The sequence below is a fragment of the Bactrocera neohumeralis genome, chromosome 5 (assembly GCF_024586455.1).
Source record: "Bactrocera neohumeralis isolate Rockhampton chromosome 5, APGP_CSIRO_Bneo_wtdbg2-racon-allhic-juicebox.fasta_v2, whole genome shotgun sequence".
NCBI lineage: Eukaryota > Metazoa > Arthropoda > Insecta > Diptera > Tephritidae > Bactrocera > Bactrocera neohumeralis.
Genome location: NC_065922.1, coordinates 37,215,332 through 37,231,707, shown reverse-complemented (window position 1 = coordinate 37,231,707; position 16,376 = coordinate 37,215,332). Strand labels below are relative to the sequence as shown.

General features: G+C 36.3%; 1 protein-coding gene across 1 annotated transcript in view; it reads right to left on the bottom strand.

Moving 5' to 3' along the window:
• Positions 1–14,614, bottom strand: part of LOC126759666 (uncharacterized) — a 55,102-nt gene extending 40,488 nt beyond the window's left edge. Inside the window, exon 1 of the mRNA XM_050474650.1 lies at positions 14,524–14,614. The gene's annotated coding sequence lies outside the window, so the exon portion shown is untranslated. The remainder of the gene's footprint in view (positions 1–14,523) is intronic.
• Between the last annotated feature and the right edge of the window lie 1,762 nt (positions 14,615–16,376).

The following is a 16,376-nucleotide window of genomic DNA, read 5'->3' as shown; positions in this document are numbered from 1 at the left end:
TTGATCACGAGTCAAAGATGGACAGATGGAGTAATAAATATTCTTCGATAAAAGTGGTTTCGTCGATGCCGTTCCAGTCCGAAATATCGAATGTCCGTGCTTTTATCCATACGAACGACATGACCTAGCCAGCGTAGCCGCTGCCTTTTAATTCGCTGAACTATGTCAATGTCGTCGTATATCTCATCGTTCCATCGAATGCGATATTCGCCGTTACCAATGCGCAAAGGACCATAAATCTTCCACAGAACCTTTCTCTTGAAAACTCGTAACGCTGACAGATCAGATATTGTCATCGTCCATGCCTATGTACCACATAGCAGGACGGGAATAATGAGTGACTTGTACAGTTTGGACTTTGTTCGTCGAGAGAGGACTTTACTTCTCAATTGCCTACTCAGCCAATTGCCCTCGATCAGATTAGGTGGTTACTGCTGATGAAAGATGGGTCACTTACGACAACGACTGGGGAATGAGATCGTGGTTGAATCACGGTGAGCCGGCGCCAACGTGGCCAAGCCATAATTGACGGATAGGAACTTTCGGTGAGATTGGCAATATATCTCCAACCATAAGCTACGGCTTAACGCTTAATTCGAACCTGTACTGTCGACAGATGGACAATGTGAAAGAGGCAATTGCCAACTTTGACCAATAGAAGATAAATTGCGTTCCATCAAGACAAGACCAGACCACACACATTGATAGTGACGCGCCAGTAGCTCCGGGAGCATATGCAACCGCCTTATAATCCGGATCTGGCACGAAGTGATTACTATCTGTTCAGCTCTATAGCGGATGATTCTCAACTCAAGAGAAATATGGAAATCGACTGTCCTGTTTTTGCCAATATGGACGAGGGTTTCTATAAGAAGAGTTTTATTACGAAATTACCTTCGAAATGACAAATTTGACCTGACACATCTGACCTGAATCGGATTTAGACCTTATGTTACAATCACATCTAACTTTTAAAGCCATCGGATAATTGGATATGGCATTTTTAGGGATATAAAGTTAGCAATGTTAGGGGCCTAAGGTTAATAAAGAAACAATTGGGTAAGCAAAAGCTCTGCGCAAAAGGAGTACTTTCCGAACTTACAATCAAAATGTTTGAAATCAATGAAACCGCTCTCAGACCTCAAGGAAATCTTAGCTAGAAAAAATGTTATCGATTTATCGTTCTCGATCGTCCTTAGGGCACAATAGACCTTAGATCGCGGCGCAAGCCTCATTTATTTATCTATCGTCCTCGATAGTGGCAGGTACAGTGAAATTTTCCATGAGCGGACACTGGCGGGATGAGCTTTTTTGTCAGGTTAATAGAGTTGTCCGCTTAATGGAGCGTCTGTCAGAGCTTTTACTGAATAATGAATATTTAATCGAATTTCGACTTAAAAAATGTGTGCCGAATTAGGGTATGTTCCTACGACATCCGGAACGTTTATAGATTGAGCAGAAAATTTCAAAATTGTTTGGAGAATATTAGGAGCTAAGAAAGTTCAAGCAAGGAAAAGCGCCGAACACTTGAATAAGTTAGGGTTTTGAAGCTGGGTCGTCGGTATGAATACCGATCAAGGAAATTAAAGAAACATTTCCGAGTCTATTTTTTACATTAAAAATATCAAGGAAACTCAACAAATTTGCATAGAACAAAAATTCTCATTACGTCTCAGGGGCGGATGAAATTCTACTCTGGATCCGCCCCTGTTACCTCACATTATCACTTCTTCGACAATTAAGAATTAACTTCGCCAACATTTCCGACACAATTTGTATAAGTAGCTGTTTAAGTAGCCGTATTATTTTTTAAAAGCATTTTGCGGCTAAAATTTAATTACCACAAATCTAATGGCAAAAAATTCCCACATTAAGTGAATCAGCAAAAACAATAGTAAACACAAAGCACTTCATTACTTACGCATATAAATTTAATAAATGTAGCGAGGAATAAATAAGAGTCATAAAAAATTAAGACTAATCTTCGCATTTGTTTTGCTTCTTTCCAATCTTTTACACACCAAATTGTAACTGTAGAAACAAAAACAAAAGCAAAAATAAACGCAATGAAAACCAACAAGACCAAGGCTAAATGGTGAAGATACACGCTTGGCTAAGCTCGAAACTAGTTCTTAATTGCCAAAGAAGATAGTGTGGTCATTGTTGCTGCTTGAGAAACCGCAGGTTTCGAGAATTTTAGATTGTTTCGTTTTGCACACTGGGATGGCATCGGCAATCGAATGAAAAACTAAAGAGTTGAGCAAATTTTGCATAATTTATTTCGCATATCGGAAGATGCAGGGTCAAGAACCTATTACAAAATATGATAGAGAAATTTGCAAAAACAGAGAGAAATAAAAAATGTTAATGTAAAAAATTAATTAGAATATATAATTAATGGATTTTTATTTTGAATTTATTAAGAGTTTGAAAAATATAAAAAAGAAGATAGAACGTCAACTTCGGCTGTATTAAAGCTATACCATACCCCTCACAGGTGGATTGCTTATACCATAAAAGCGTATAAAATGATATTTTTCTTGATTTTGATCGATCAGTTTGTCAGCTAAACTACTGTGAGCTTACTATTATTTGCTTTCTTCATCACTTTAAAATTCTTTATTTATTCCTCAAAACCTTCGTCGTCCCCCTCAAAGTAATTCCTTTTGGTCCCAATACAGTTGTATCAAGGTTTTTTCCAATCCTCGAAACAGTTGTTAAAGTCAATTTCCGGAATAACCTTCAATGCGCGTAACGATTCAGGTTTAACGCCTCCAATTGACTCAAAACAGTTTTCCCGGAGCGGTGGTTGATTTTGCTGATTAGTCAGAGCTAAATTTGGCGATTTCGGTGGTTGAAAATTAAACTAAAAATTCACGAAGAATAAATGCAGCATGATACGGTGCATTATCGTGGTGCAAAAACCAAGAGTTGTCGGCCCATAATTCCGTCCGCTTTTCATGTTTATATCGCTTCGTGCAAACGACGCATAACACTCAAATAGTATTCCTTATTAACAGTTTGGCGGCTCGTAAGAAATTTGGAGTGCACCACCCATCCATAATCGAAGAAAATTGTCAACATAACCTTGATTTTTGACCTGCTTTGACGTGTTTTTTTCGGCTTCTGTTAACCTAGGCCACGATATTCGGCCGTATGACCGTCTGTTTCCGGGTCGTAAGCATAGATCCAAGACACAGCGCCAGTAATAACACCTTTCATAACATTCTGGTAGTCAGAAAGTATTGTTTCACAGACGTTAACGCGACGCTTAGGCTCAAATGAGATAAAGGCAAAAAGAGGTTTGGGGAACAAAAGATCTTTTCGATGGTATTTTAAATGGTTTCGACGGTTCAGAGTCAACGAGTTTGATGTGAGAATTGAAGAACATGGAAGACCAACACAAAATGTTTTAAGACGCCGAACTGCGAGCAATGTTGGATGAAGATGATACTTTGAGTCAAGAGCTGATGACTGTCATGGTAAATGTTCCAACAACAAACAATTTCAGACCGAAATTGAATTGAATGAAAGACAAATGGAAACCCGAAAAAATACTTGTGAAAATTTTGCTTCAAAGACACGAAAGAAAATCAGTTTTGCAACGAATTGTTACTAATGTCATGGGTTAATCTGGGACAAACATTAACATCGACTGCAAAAGCAGATAGATTTGGTAAGAAGGCAATGCATACTCTGCGTTCGATGGGATCAGATGAGTGTGGTAATCAGGAGCTTCCAAAATGTGAATATTAATCGATACAGATAACGAATGACCATTTTGAAGCATGCACTGAAAACGACCAGACTCGTTCACGGGCACAAAGTAAATTTTTTGCACGACAATGCACCTGCACTCAAAGCTAAATCGGTTTAGGATACATCAAAGTACTTGGCTGTGAGCTGCCACCCTACCCGTCGTATTCTCCAGACTTGGCCTCTTTTGATCACTATTTTTTTTTTGCATCAATGGGCCATGCATTGGCTGTGCAGCACTTCGATTCCTACGCAGAAGTCGAAAATTGGGTTACTGATTGTTTTGCTTCAAAAGTCGAACATTTCCATTGGCATGGTATCAAAAATTGACAGAAAGGTAGTCAAAATGTGTAAAAAGCAATGGTTAATAATCTTTGAATACATTTTTTTTACTTTCCCATTCAAAATTAGTATTTCATTTACACAAGAAATGTTCATTTAATATCGGCACAACTGGTATTTACACATAGTGTCGGCCTTAACACCCGCGCCGTTAGTTCTGCTTTCTCTAGGCTGGACAAGGAAGCACAGAAAATGGGTCTGGCAGTGAACGAGGGCAAGACGAAATATCTCCTGTCATCAAGCAAACAGTCGTCGCGCTCGCGACTTGGCACTCACGTCACTGTTGACAGTCATAACTTTGAAGTTGTAGATAATTTCGTCTATCTTGGAACCAGCGTAAACACCACAACAATGTCAGCCTAGAAATCCAACGCAGGATAAATCTTGCCGACAGGTGCTACTTCGGACTGAGTAGGCAACTGAGAAGCAAAGTCCTCTCTCGACAAACAAAAACCAAACTCTATAAGTCACTCATAATTCCCGTCCTGCTATATGGTGCAGAGTCTTGGACGATGTCAACAACGGATGAGTCGACGATGCGAGTTTTCGAGAGAAAAGTTCTGCGAAAGATTTATGGTCCTTTGCGCGTCGGCCACGGCGAATACCGCATTCGATGGAACGATGAGCTGTACGAGATATACGACGACATCGACATAGTTCAGCGAATTAAAAGACAGCGGCTACGCTGGCTAGGTCATGTTGTCCGGATGGACGAAAACACTCCAGCTCTGAAAGTATTCGACGCAGTACTCGCCGGGGGAAGCAGAGGAAGAGAAAGATCTCCACTCCGTTGGAAGGACCAAGTGGAGAAGGACCTGGCTTCGCTTGGAATATCCAATTGGCGCCACGTAGCGAAAAGAAGAAACGACTGGCGCGCTGTTGTAAATTCGGCTATAATCGCGTAAGCGGTTCTACGCCAATTAAGAAGAAGAAGAAGAAGGACAAGTCACTCTGTAGTTTGGAATATATTTTCGAAAAGGGACATATAATTGTCGAGAAACAAATTAAAGTTTTTTACGAAGGTTTAAAAAAGTAAGTTTAGAATTTATCGTTAAAAATATTGTAAATTTATGGAAAAAATGTTTGGATTAGTAAAGCTAGAGAAAAACAAGAAGCATGGTAACCTATTTTAGGGTTAATTTTCTTGTTTATTTTGGAATATTGTTAAATTTTCTCTTTTTTAAATTTTTTAATCCAAAAACAACAATGCTAAACTCTTGCTTTATCGAATTTATCTCTTGCTGTCGATAAATTAAACTTACTCGCGGGGTACCCGCTTTGAATATATGAAAATAAGCGATTATTTTTTGCATAAAGCCGAAAAATTATAAACCAAAAATGCATTTAAAGACCTAAATTTCCAATTATTATTTTATAAATGCATTTTCAAACTTTATCTGATTTTCAATTTTTCTTAATTTTTTGAGCTACAAACCCACTGTGCATGTTAGCTTTGGAATTTACAAGCTATAAATCATCATGAGACTAAAGTGATGAGAAATATAGAAGAATGCGACTAGCTAAGAAGTAACGTTATACAAAATATTAGCATATCGCGTTTCGTACTAGAACTCCCCCTCTCTAAGATGCGGTCAAAAAAGTCTTCACACAAAGTTGTTTAACTTCGTCGTGTTAATTTAATGTTTGTGCTTGCACTCGGGCAAAGCCAATGCCTAGCTGCCTCTTCAACTAGAATTATAATATTATGTAGTATATTATATTTATGTATGTATATGTGTGTATATACACAAATATATTTATTTTCGACGAAAACGATTAAAATACGAATAGAAAGTAGACACGTTATTTGTAAAATAAAATTTTCCTAAATGATGACGCTTGATTAAGCACGTAAATTATATATAACAGGCAAAACAATTATGAAATTTTTAATATTGCAGTTCTTGGGCATTTTCAAAGTTGGACCCAGTTTCGCCAGTTCGTCAGGAATGAGTTTGCACATGGAAAATAAACCCAATTTTTAATTTCAGGGGGTATTCTTGTCTAGGATTTTGAAAAAATCGATTTTTTTTGCATATCTTGTTTCGACTTTCAAAAATATGACCTTGGAAGGATTTTTCAAAATTCGACTTATTTTCGGAGATACAGCCGATTTTGTGACGTGGCGTCCGTGTTCACCAGAATTGTCTCCTAAACTTTAAACGCGTTTTTCTCAAAACTAGCCCCATCCCCAAATTTTTATTTTTCTTATTTTTAAAAAATTCGAAACAGTCAGACAAAGTGATCCAAAAATACTTTTTTTTCAGGCAGTCGCCAGTTTGTGGAAACATTTTTTTCCCACTTTTCCGTAGTTCCGGCCATTGCGACATTATTCTAGATTAATAATCTTTTTTTTTGGTTTCAGATAACTAGGAGGGTTGAAATCATGGGTATGATCACGTGGAAATTTTTAGAGACCGCCCACTTCGTCAGCTCAAAATTTTTGAAATTTTTTACTTTTTTTAGTTTTTAATTTTTTTCTGTACTCTTCAAAAATTAACAAATAACTAATAAAAAAATGGATGGTAAACATATTAATTGCCTTTTTTTACGACACTTTACAAATTACCTGAAATTCATGCTTCTAGACCAGAATACCTCCTTCAATAGCAAATTATATTGCTTTTTGCTTCAGTTTAAATTATTTTTTTGTTCGGTCACATTTGCATACAGTATTTAGGAAGTAGTACAAAAAAAACCGGCAAATTCAATGCAAAAACAAATAAAAAACAACAAAAACAAATATTAATGAATTTTGTTAGTGTCAAGACACGCCTTTCACAATTCGATCTTTTCATTACTTTAGCATGTATTACACGTTTAACAGTAATGTACCGTTAACTATTCATCTTAACGGTATTTAAAATGATTTTGTCAATTAGTTGGTGAATAATTTTTGCTTTGTTCACGACAAAAATACCTGATATTGTCTTCTTAAAATGCCGGACAAAAGGTTATCGTTTGAAGTGATCTAACTATTATACCATAAAAACAAACTGAATTGTCAGAAATGTTCTCTCATGGTGCCAGAAAAGGGCCTCATCGCTAAACAAAATTTGGCTCGAAAACGTGGGATCTGCTTGGAACTTTTCAATAGCCCATAAAGCGATGCGATGTCGCTTGGGAAGGTCAAAGAGCTTCAGTTCTTGCGCAAGCTACATTTTGTACGCTTTCAATTTAAGATCTCGACGTGACGCAAAATCGTTCCATACGTCAGTCCGAGTTGTCGGGAACAGCGCCGAATTGACACTTCCCTGTCTTCATGTATACTCTCAGCTACGGCTGCTATTTACTTCACTGTGTGCTGGACGTGGTCTATTCGGTCGAATATTATCCATTAATAAATGCTGGGTCTCAAGATGTTGTGAATAGTACGCTCAGTAGGCCGATTATGTTGACCATAAGTTGAGTGAAGCGCGCGAAACACATGCTTTGCAGAACGTGAATTTTCTTAATAAAGTTGAACCATTCTTAAACGTTGTTCAGGCGTAAGTTTTTCCATGATGAAATGCCAAACAATATTGAAGAAAAATAACATGACAGTTTGGCACGACTCACGCGTGACTTGTCAAAAAAAGTACCTTACTTAGATCACCCGTTATTATAAATATACTCAAAGCTTTCATATTGCTTGTCGATTTGCACCGATTATTATAAAAGCATTGTTTCAGATTTTTTTGACTCTACCTAACAACGACCGCCGGACACGAACTTAACTCACTCCAAACGCAAATAAATAAACGAATGTGTGTCGTGTGTGTTTTTTAGAAATGCCGGACGTTGATAAGCTAAGAGTTATATTGAAAATTTTGTTTTAAATATACATACATATATACATACGAGACAATGTATTGACGCTGTCAGCAAAATTATAATAATTATCTATGGAAATTTCAACAAATATATAGAATATTTGCCTCATTTACCATTTATTAAGAAGTAAGCTGAGGAATATATAATCTATAGTATATAGTTGCTTAATCTCGCTAGATTTTTAAGTCGGTTTCCGAGAAAAAGATTTGATATTATTCGAAAACTTTTTTATTTTCGTGTGAAGTTTGATTTCCATAGTGGCTGTTTGACCTATTTTACCATGGAAAAAAATTTAACATAGAGTTTGTTTGAAATTTTGTGTTTCTAATAGATTCAAGGCTATGGAACCATTAAAAATTATTCAGAAAATTTTTAAGCATATTACTTTATCTCGAACATTAGTAATTGAGTGACACGAAGCATTCAATGAAGGTCGTGAAGTCATCGAAGACATGCGAGTCGTCTGAACACCTCCTCTCTTGACGTTTACATGGAAAAAGTTAAATTAACAGTGCTTGACTGCGTCGTATTAGCATCAGAGCAGGGGAACTCAACATCTCTTATAGATCGACTCAACACATATTTGTTAATGTTTTGGTTATGAAGCGTGTCAATGCTAGACTCATACGAAAAAACCTGAATTTTTCGCCAAAACGACGTCCACTAGAGGTCGCAAAAAAGTTGCTAGACAATGTAGCTGAAAAACTAATATTCATCAAACATATTATTACTATTAAAGAGACATGGGTTTATGCATATGTACGTCGTAACTGTCCAACAATCTTTCGAATGGGATGGCCCAGTCGAGGCTTATAACAAGTGTATGAAAAATTGGCATAAGTGTTGACCGTATGATGTACGCTCATATTTAGTCAGGAGCCTATTGTAAAGACGATAATAAAGAAATGTGCTAAACAACGTAAAAAACTAGGTCAAATTTGATTTTTCCAGAACCTGGAAAGCATTAGGCGCGAAAGAGAGATGTAGACCGAAGTCATCTATTTTCAAAAATATCTCTACACTAACCCAAAGTTTTGTTTAAATATAGTGAATAGTTTTTTGATATATTAGGGAACAAAATGCTAGACAAAAGTGGGCCTGGTCATGACCCACATTTGCTTAAACAGGGCGCATTTTTAAACTGCGTTACCTCATTCTGATCAAATTCCCCTTTTATCTGTTGAACTACTTTGATTAGATAAATACAATATTTGGCTGCTTATCTGCCATTCTGTAGATATCCAACTAATTGCAATGACCACACAAAAAAACAAGTATACGAGTATGTGATAATTTTTCGTTCAAATTGCAGTGCGTAATTTGAGGTTAGCGTATTTCGAGAATTGCTTTGTAAGTGAAAGGTGTCACTCAAGTGAAATGAAACGGGTTAATTAATTGCTCAATGGTTTCAATAAGTGTTGAACACTTTACTTGAATAATTAATTGCTAGTGTTGCGAATTTGAAGTACTTTCATCGTGAGTTCTCAGAAACCCCATTAAACAATATGTGTTGGTAGGAAGAATAGACTTAAGTCGAATATGTCTTGATCTGTTTTAGTAAAAAAAGCCAATCAGCCGGAATCGTAGCGGACACTTCCGCCCATTTTTTCAACTCATGTTCTACACAATATTTTTAGCTTAAAATTTAAATTTATACTGTCGGAATATATGTTAATAAATGATAGTAAACTTAAAGCTCTACCTCTTTACTAGTCGAAGAATAAAAAAAAACAAAATCTCTAAAACAAAACAGACCGACAGGCCCCCTTAAGGGAACCCCGGCTGAAATTAAGGGTGTTTTCTGAATTTTTTTTTTAAGGTTTAAAAAAAGAGTAATCGATTTAAAATTTTTACAGTTTATTTATACACTTATGAAAAGTTCAAAAATATTTTTTTTTAATAAAAAAATTTTTAACAATATTAAAAATGGCGTCCAAAAAAAGCTATCTTAAAAAATAACTCCCGGTGCCGTTGTTGATTTTGACTCTTCAGAACATCTGAAACATAAAAACCAAATAAATTATTAATCACTAGGAGTGCAGCTATCGCTGGAACTACAACCAAAAAAAATTGAAAATTAAAAAAAATATCGCGCTTTTGAAGTTCAGATTTTGAAAGCAGCTATTTTTGGACCAGTTTCATTTCGAAAAAAAAATCGAAGTTCTTAAAATTAAAATTCGATCGTAGTCCCGGCGATAGATATTGATCTTATAAACACCATATTAAAATTTCAAGTGATTCGGATGGATAGTTTTTTTTTCATCAACGGCACGCCGAAAAAAGTAGTTTTGAGATAAATGACGTACAAAGCATCCATTCATTGAGCCCCTCGACCACGCGCTACCTGTAGAAATAAAATAATGTGAATATCCTTCCAAAAATTTTACAGTATATTCTTAAAGGACTATACTTTCGAACTATCAAACAAAAAAAAATTCGATTTTTTGAAAATTCTAGACCACCGGGACCCTTTGAACTACTTAGCAATAATAATTATTAATATGACTGGTTTAATACAAAAACGCTTTACATAACAATTGCTTACTTATTATACAGCCAGTGTTCATTGAAATAGTAATATCCATTTGAACGATCAAAATCAGGTTCTTGTAAGTAAAACTTTCTTATTTAGTAAGATATCTTTACAAAATTTGGCATAAATTTTTTATTTCAAAGGCAACGGTAAAATTTTCGAATAAATGTTTCAGATCGGATGACCAACAAGTTTATGGCGATGATTGCTGACCGACCAAAATCACGAAAAAAGTCTTTTCAACGTTTTCAAAGTGGTTGAGCCTGTCAATCAAAATCCGTTCACCGGAAATTCCATCGAAACTGTGCGCGAATTCATCAAAAATCAGCCGAAATCAGCCGAGATCATCATTGAAATTCATGGAAATGGAATTGAACATCTCCTAAACATCGATTTATCGCATTTTGGCCGAACATTTCGGCTTACGAAAGGTGTGTGCACAGTTTGTTCCGCACAAATTGTCTGACGACCAAAAATTGCTCAGAATCTAACATTCAAAGGACGATTATTTGACCAAAAATCACATTTTAACCATTAATCACTCCCCGTATTCACTGATATGGCACCGTGCGACTTCTTTCTTTTCGGAAAAATGCATTTGCTCATGAAAGGAAAGCGTTATGCAGACGTAGAGGCCATTCAAAAGGCTTGCACCTGCCTACTGGCGACCATCACGGCCAACGAGCTAAAACACTCGTTCGACATGCTTTTGGACTGTGCAAAAAGCAGTATTGAAGCAGAAGGAGACTATTTGAATATATGATTTTGCCGAAAAAACTATGTGTTCAGTTTTCTTTTTTTAAGTCATTTATACTTTGGAACGAACCTTGTATGTATGTGTATATACACAAAACAAAAAATTTATTTTTCTAAATTCACAATTCATTTTTCTTCAATTTGAACTTCTCCCAACAAATGTAGTGGCGGAACTTGAGCCAATCTCTTTGAAATGGTACCTTATTTACCGTTACATAACGTCGAAAATCGCTATAACAGAAGCTTCCCTAATGCATTTAGTTTCTTTCTACAAAACATTTTATGTTTGATGTATAAAATCGATTTTAATATACATATATACATACATATAACACTTTCAATAAAGAACCAACACATGATCTAAGTCAATAATCCATATTATAGTGCACTAGGCAACACAATGAACCGAGCATAAATACTAAATAAAGATATTATGAGAAAATTGTTATACAAAACGAGCATAGACTGTTATAAGCTAATAAAGATACGAGGAGAGTAGGTTTTAGCGGCTAAACATGCTAATTTTCAAAGCACGACTTTATTACATATTTACACTGACGCTCAAATAGGTGCACACATACATATGTACGAATATACCCAATAACAAATATTGACTACAGATAGACTTCAAGTGAATTCAATTTGCGTGTTTCTTCAATTGATGTCGACTCTTATCTATATTTAGAGTGTGATGGGCTTAGAAATTGCTGAGCTAAGTTTTGGTATAATGTCTTTATTGTTTATTTAAGTATTTACAACAAATAAGTGCTTGGAACACTATACAAATACTATATTCTTAAACTATTATTGAATGTTAAACAGTATAACGGATATAGAAAATTGTGGATTTCAGTTTTAAATGGTCTTAAAAAACTCTTTTACATGCTGTAGAATTAGCTAATATAAGGTGCATTTGTTTTAAAAAACAAGTATAAAACGTTTTTTTCGGAGATTACATTGTTGCAGAAAATAACATATACCAAATATATATCTTGTAAAATTGAAAGTTTTTCACACAGTGCATTCGATCGTTCAGTTTGTACTATGCTATAGTGGTCCGATATCGGCCGTTCCGACAAATGAGCAGCTTCTTGAAGAGAAATTGATGTTTGCAAAATTTCAAAACGATATCTTAAAAACTGAAGGACTAGTTCGTATATATAGAGACAGACAGACAGACGGACATAGCTAAATCGACTCAGCTCAACATACTGATCATTTATATATGTATATACTTTATAGGGTCTCTGACGATTCCTTCTGGGTGTTACAAACTTCGTGACAAACTTAATATACCCTGTTCAGGGTATAATTAATAAAAAGTATAAAAGCTTGATTTTCGAACAATTTTGGCAGGATGAACAGGGCCGCGAAGTTTATAACACCCAGAAGCTAACGTCGAATACTCTGGAATTTTGGACACGTTTTTTTTTTTTCTTAAAAGGCTGCTCATTTGTCGAAACCGCCGAAATCAGATCACTATAGTTTACAGCTGTCATACATACAAACTGAACGATCAAAATATGGTTATTATATGGAAAACTTTTTTATTCGACGAGGAATCTTCACGAAATTTGGAATGAATTATTAGCTACGGCAACCACAAAATCTCCGAAGAAATTTTTCGAAATCGGACTACTATAGCTTAAAGCTGTCATATAAACTGAACGATCAAATTAAGCTGCTGCACACAACGAGTCCCCGCATGACACTAATCACCTGTTTGGATGCCAAATCAACCAACTCAATTATCTCTTCTTTCCCCATGGTCCGCACCCGTCGAAACAGCAAACAGCTCGTTTCCTGGGTCCACCAATAAGTTAATTTGTTCACAGTTAACTTGTTGCTTCCCACAAGCAGAATCTGGATAATCGTTACAACAACAACAAAACAAAATTAACTCTTTGTATGCAAACTATTTTATCTGTGTAGGGTATTACTCGTAATACTTCGGTGTTAACGTTTTTTTTTTTTGTTTTTTTTAATTATTGCCTGCGACTTGACTGCCGACAGAAGCTAGAAGCTATCGTCAACAGGTCACAATTTATCGATTGTTGAACTTTAGTTGGCGAGAGACAATGGTAAAATCAAAGCAGCAAACGCGCGCAGCGCTCAGCTAACATATGCCCGTGGGCCTAACCAATCGTTGGTTGCTTGCTCGATCCCAAGCGCATAGTTTGCAATCATTAGCGTGCAAAATAGTAGAAAAAGAACAGCAAACAATGCGCTCAATCACGATTCCAGTGCCTGTGGCCAACGAATAGGTATGATAAACGATAAAAAAAAACACAAAAAATAATAATAATATTTCAAAGTCTGCAAACGCGATGGGGGCATTGAACTGCGGCAGAAACATAATAGCGCGCGCCACTTGCCAGGTAATTTCTTTTACTTTTTTATTTGTGTTTTTAATTCGATTCTTTCGTGCGTTTCTTTTGCAGCATCGGCGAGAATATGCTAATGAATCAAGTAATGGAAGGCGACGAAGTCGGTCAAAACAACAAAAACAGCATAATAAATGCTGTAGCTGCGGTATAGAGAAGCGGAACCAATAAAAACATTCGAGTGGTAACATAAAAACAACAAAAACAAAAGGAGCAAGTGGAGAAGCAACTGACGTGTCACATTTACTTTTGAGGGAATGAAGAGCGCATGCACAAGCGGCAAATAAAGTAACACATTTTAACTTCGCGCTGCATTAAGGAGTGCCTACCACAATTAGTGACAGTGCCGTACAAATTTTACTTGTCCCTACCTAGGTGCATAGTTAAAAGGTAGACCCAAGTCTACATGCAAGCGAAATATTGCGCCAAATTTTGGCGAAAATCAACAAAATTGAATAAAACCAGCACAATGGCCAAACAATATGACGACCACAACAAAAAGCGTTGCCTAACGACGTAAACTTTGCCGCTCCTCGACTTTTAGCATTTTTTTTACTCTACTTTGCATTTTGGAAAACGCAGACCGCAACTAAGGTTGACAGACTTGCAAGTGTTTTGCATTTAAAAACGCTATGCCGCACCTCCCTCGGGAGTTGCATTGTTTGCTACAGCTGCCCAGTGCTTCCATGTGTTCCGTTTCCGTTGTTTCGGGCATGAGTTTACACTGGCGCTGCTTTCCCTGCTGCTGCCCGCCACTGACATTGTACATTCTACTTTTTTAATTTTTTTTTGGGCGCAGTTGCTTTACTTTATCTTTCTCAAATTGTTGTTATTACAATGAATTAATTTATCAAGGTTAAACTTCACATGTAGACCAGTGCATTGTTGGGAAAACATAAATAAGATTACTAAACAAAACAGCAAAATTTGAGCACTTACCTCAAATTGTTTACATATCTCTTCGCGAAATTTTCCAAACTTTCTGTGAGGTACGCCTCTTAAAATAAGTCACACTCGTTGCAAAAACAATGTTTTGCGCCGGCACCTTGAATGCACAAACTGCAATTCGCCCACTCCGAAAATCAACTATCATCTGTGACTGCCCACCGCCACCTGCGGAGGGGATTGTTTTGATTTCAATTTCCAATTGCTCGACGCAACAATTTAATATGAAACCCCATCAACACACTAAACACTCAACATAAATCACAAATCACTTATAACCGTAAAAAAACACAAAATTGCACTTAAATTTCTTTATTTGCTAAATAGGATGCACTCGAAATTTCTTGCACATACACACACTCACGTGTGGCGCTTCTTCACTACACCACATGCAAAGTGAAATTTCACTTCTTCACTTGAGGAAAAGCATAAATTCTACGTGATTTGTAGGTAAACTATATCAATCACTTTACACGATGGATGCTCTTTCTATCCGGGGAGCTATCTACTTGGACCACACGCTATGTTTTGGTGGAAATTCTGTTTACGACTGGCGGAGCTGCAGCGCCACGGAAAAATCAACAACCGACAACTGACTAATAAGAAATTTGACAGAGGACTGACCGCCGCGGAACGTTTGTTTCTCCAATTCCAATTGGTGGATTTCGCACACGTACGGTGTTGCCAGCATATAACTGCTGTATTCTTATTAGAAAATGTAGCTCCAGTTATGATGCGTTTTGGTGTTTCGAAATTTGTTTTTACTTAAATATGTGGCGCTCTATTTGCGAAATTTTCATTAAAATATTGAATAATTCGTATGCCACGTTTACTGTGTTTCTTATAAATAAAAATCTTTGAAATTTCCAGCATTATAAAATTACAACAGGGTGTTGTAGAAGATAATTTTTAAAGTAAAATTACCCGAAGTACAGAGTGACAGTTTTTTTTTAATTTTTTGTTTATTAGGGTATGCTTCTAGACATATAAAGTTAAAAAGAATACATTTTTGCTATTAAATTTATTTAAATAATAAATTAATACTAAAATATATTTTTTCATTAAAATAACTGCACACAGACACTTTAAATATTTGAAAATTGTGGTTAATTTAGAATAACATCCAGGAATATTTAAGTACTAGAAGAATCAAAGGGGATTTGCAAATAATATAAGTATGTATGTATGTATAACACCTCAGTGTGTAATCTTAATTTCTCTGTTATATTCTGGATTAGGAGAAAGACGTGAAAGCGAGTTACCCGCGAAATGTTCGTCCCAAATTGTGGTCGAAGTCTTCCTTGTATAGATCGACAGTGCTTAGGAACCCTTACGCTGTAAACTCTAAACCATAATGATTAAATTCACCGAGCTTCTATTCAAGATGCCCAAATGGTGGTCAAAATCTTAACCCGAGTAGATCGATAACGTTCTAAGCTATAATGACTAAGGATCGAAGTTCCCACGACACTTGGTCACAGAAACGATTGGTGAAACAGTAACCCAGCCTGTAACCTGTATAACAATTGAATTTTGAATTCTTTTGTGTCGCACTTTTCCAGAAATAACCCAGTATTTTCCGGTAATTTCGGTCAGTGGCGATTTCTACAAATCTTTTCCTCTTTTCGTAGTTCCTCTCGTGTTGTGTGAAGCCCACAGCGACCGGAACGGACCCGAATTTATATCCAGCCAAGGACTTTATACTTCACAGCATTCCTCGATATCTTCAGGTATGCTTTCTGCCGTTACAACAACAACAATAACGGTTCCAGTCCTAATGGCCTGGTTGCCGCAACTTCTTCGCCGTTACTTACCACTCCCCTTGCAACATTTTTACGTGTACATTA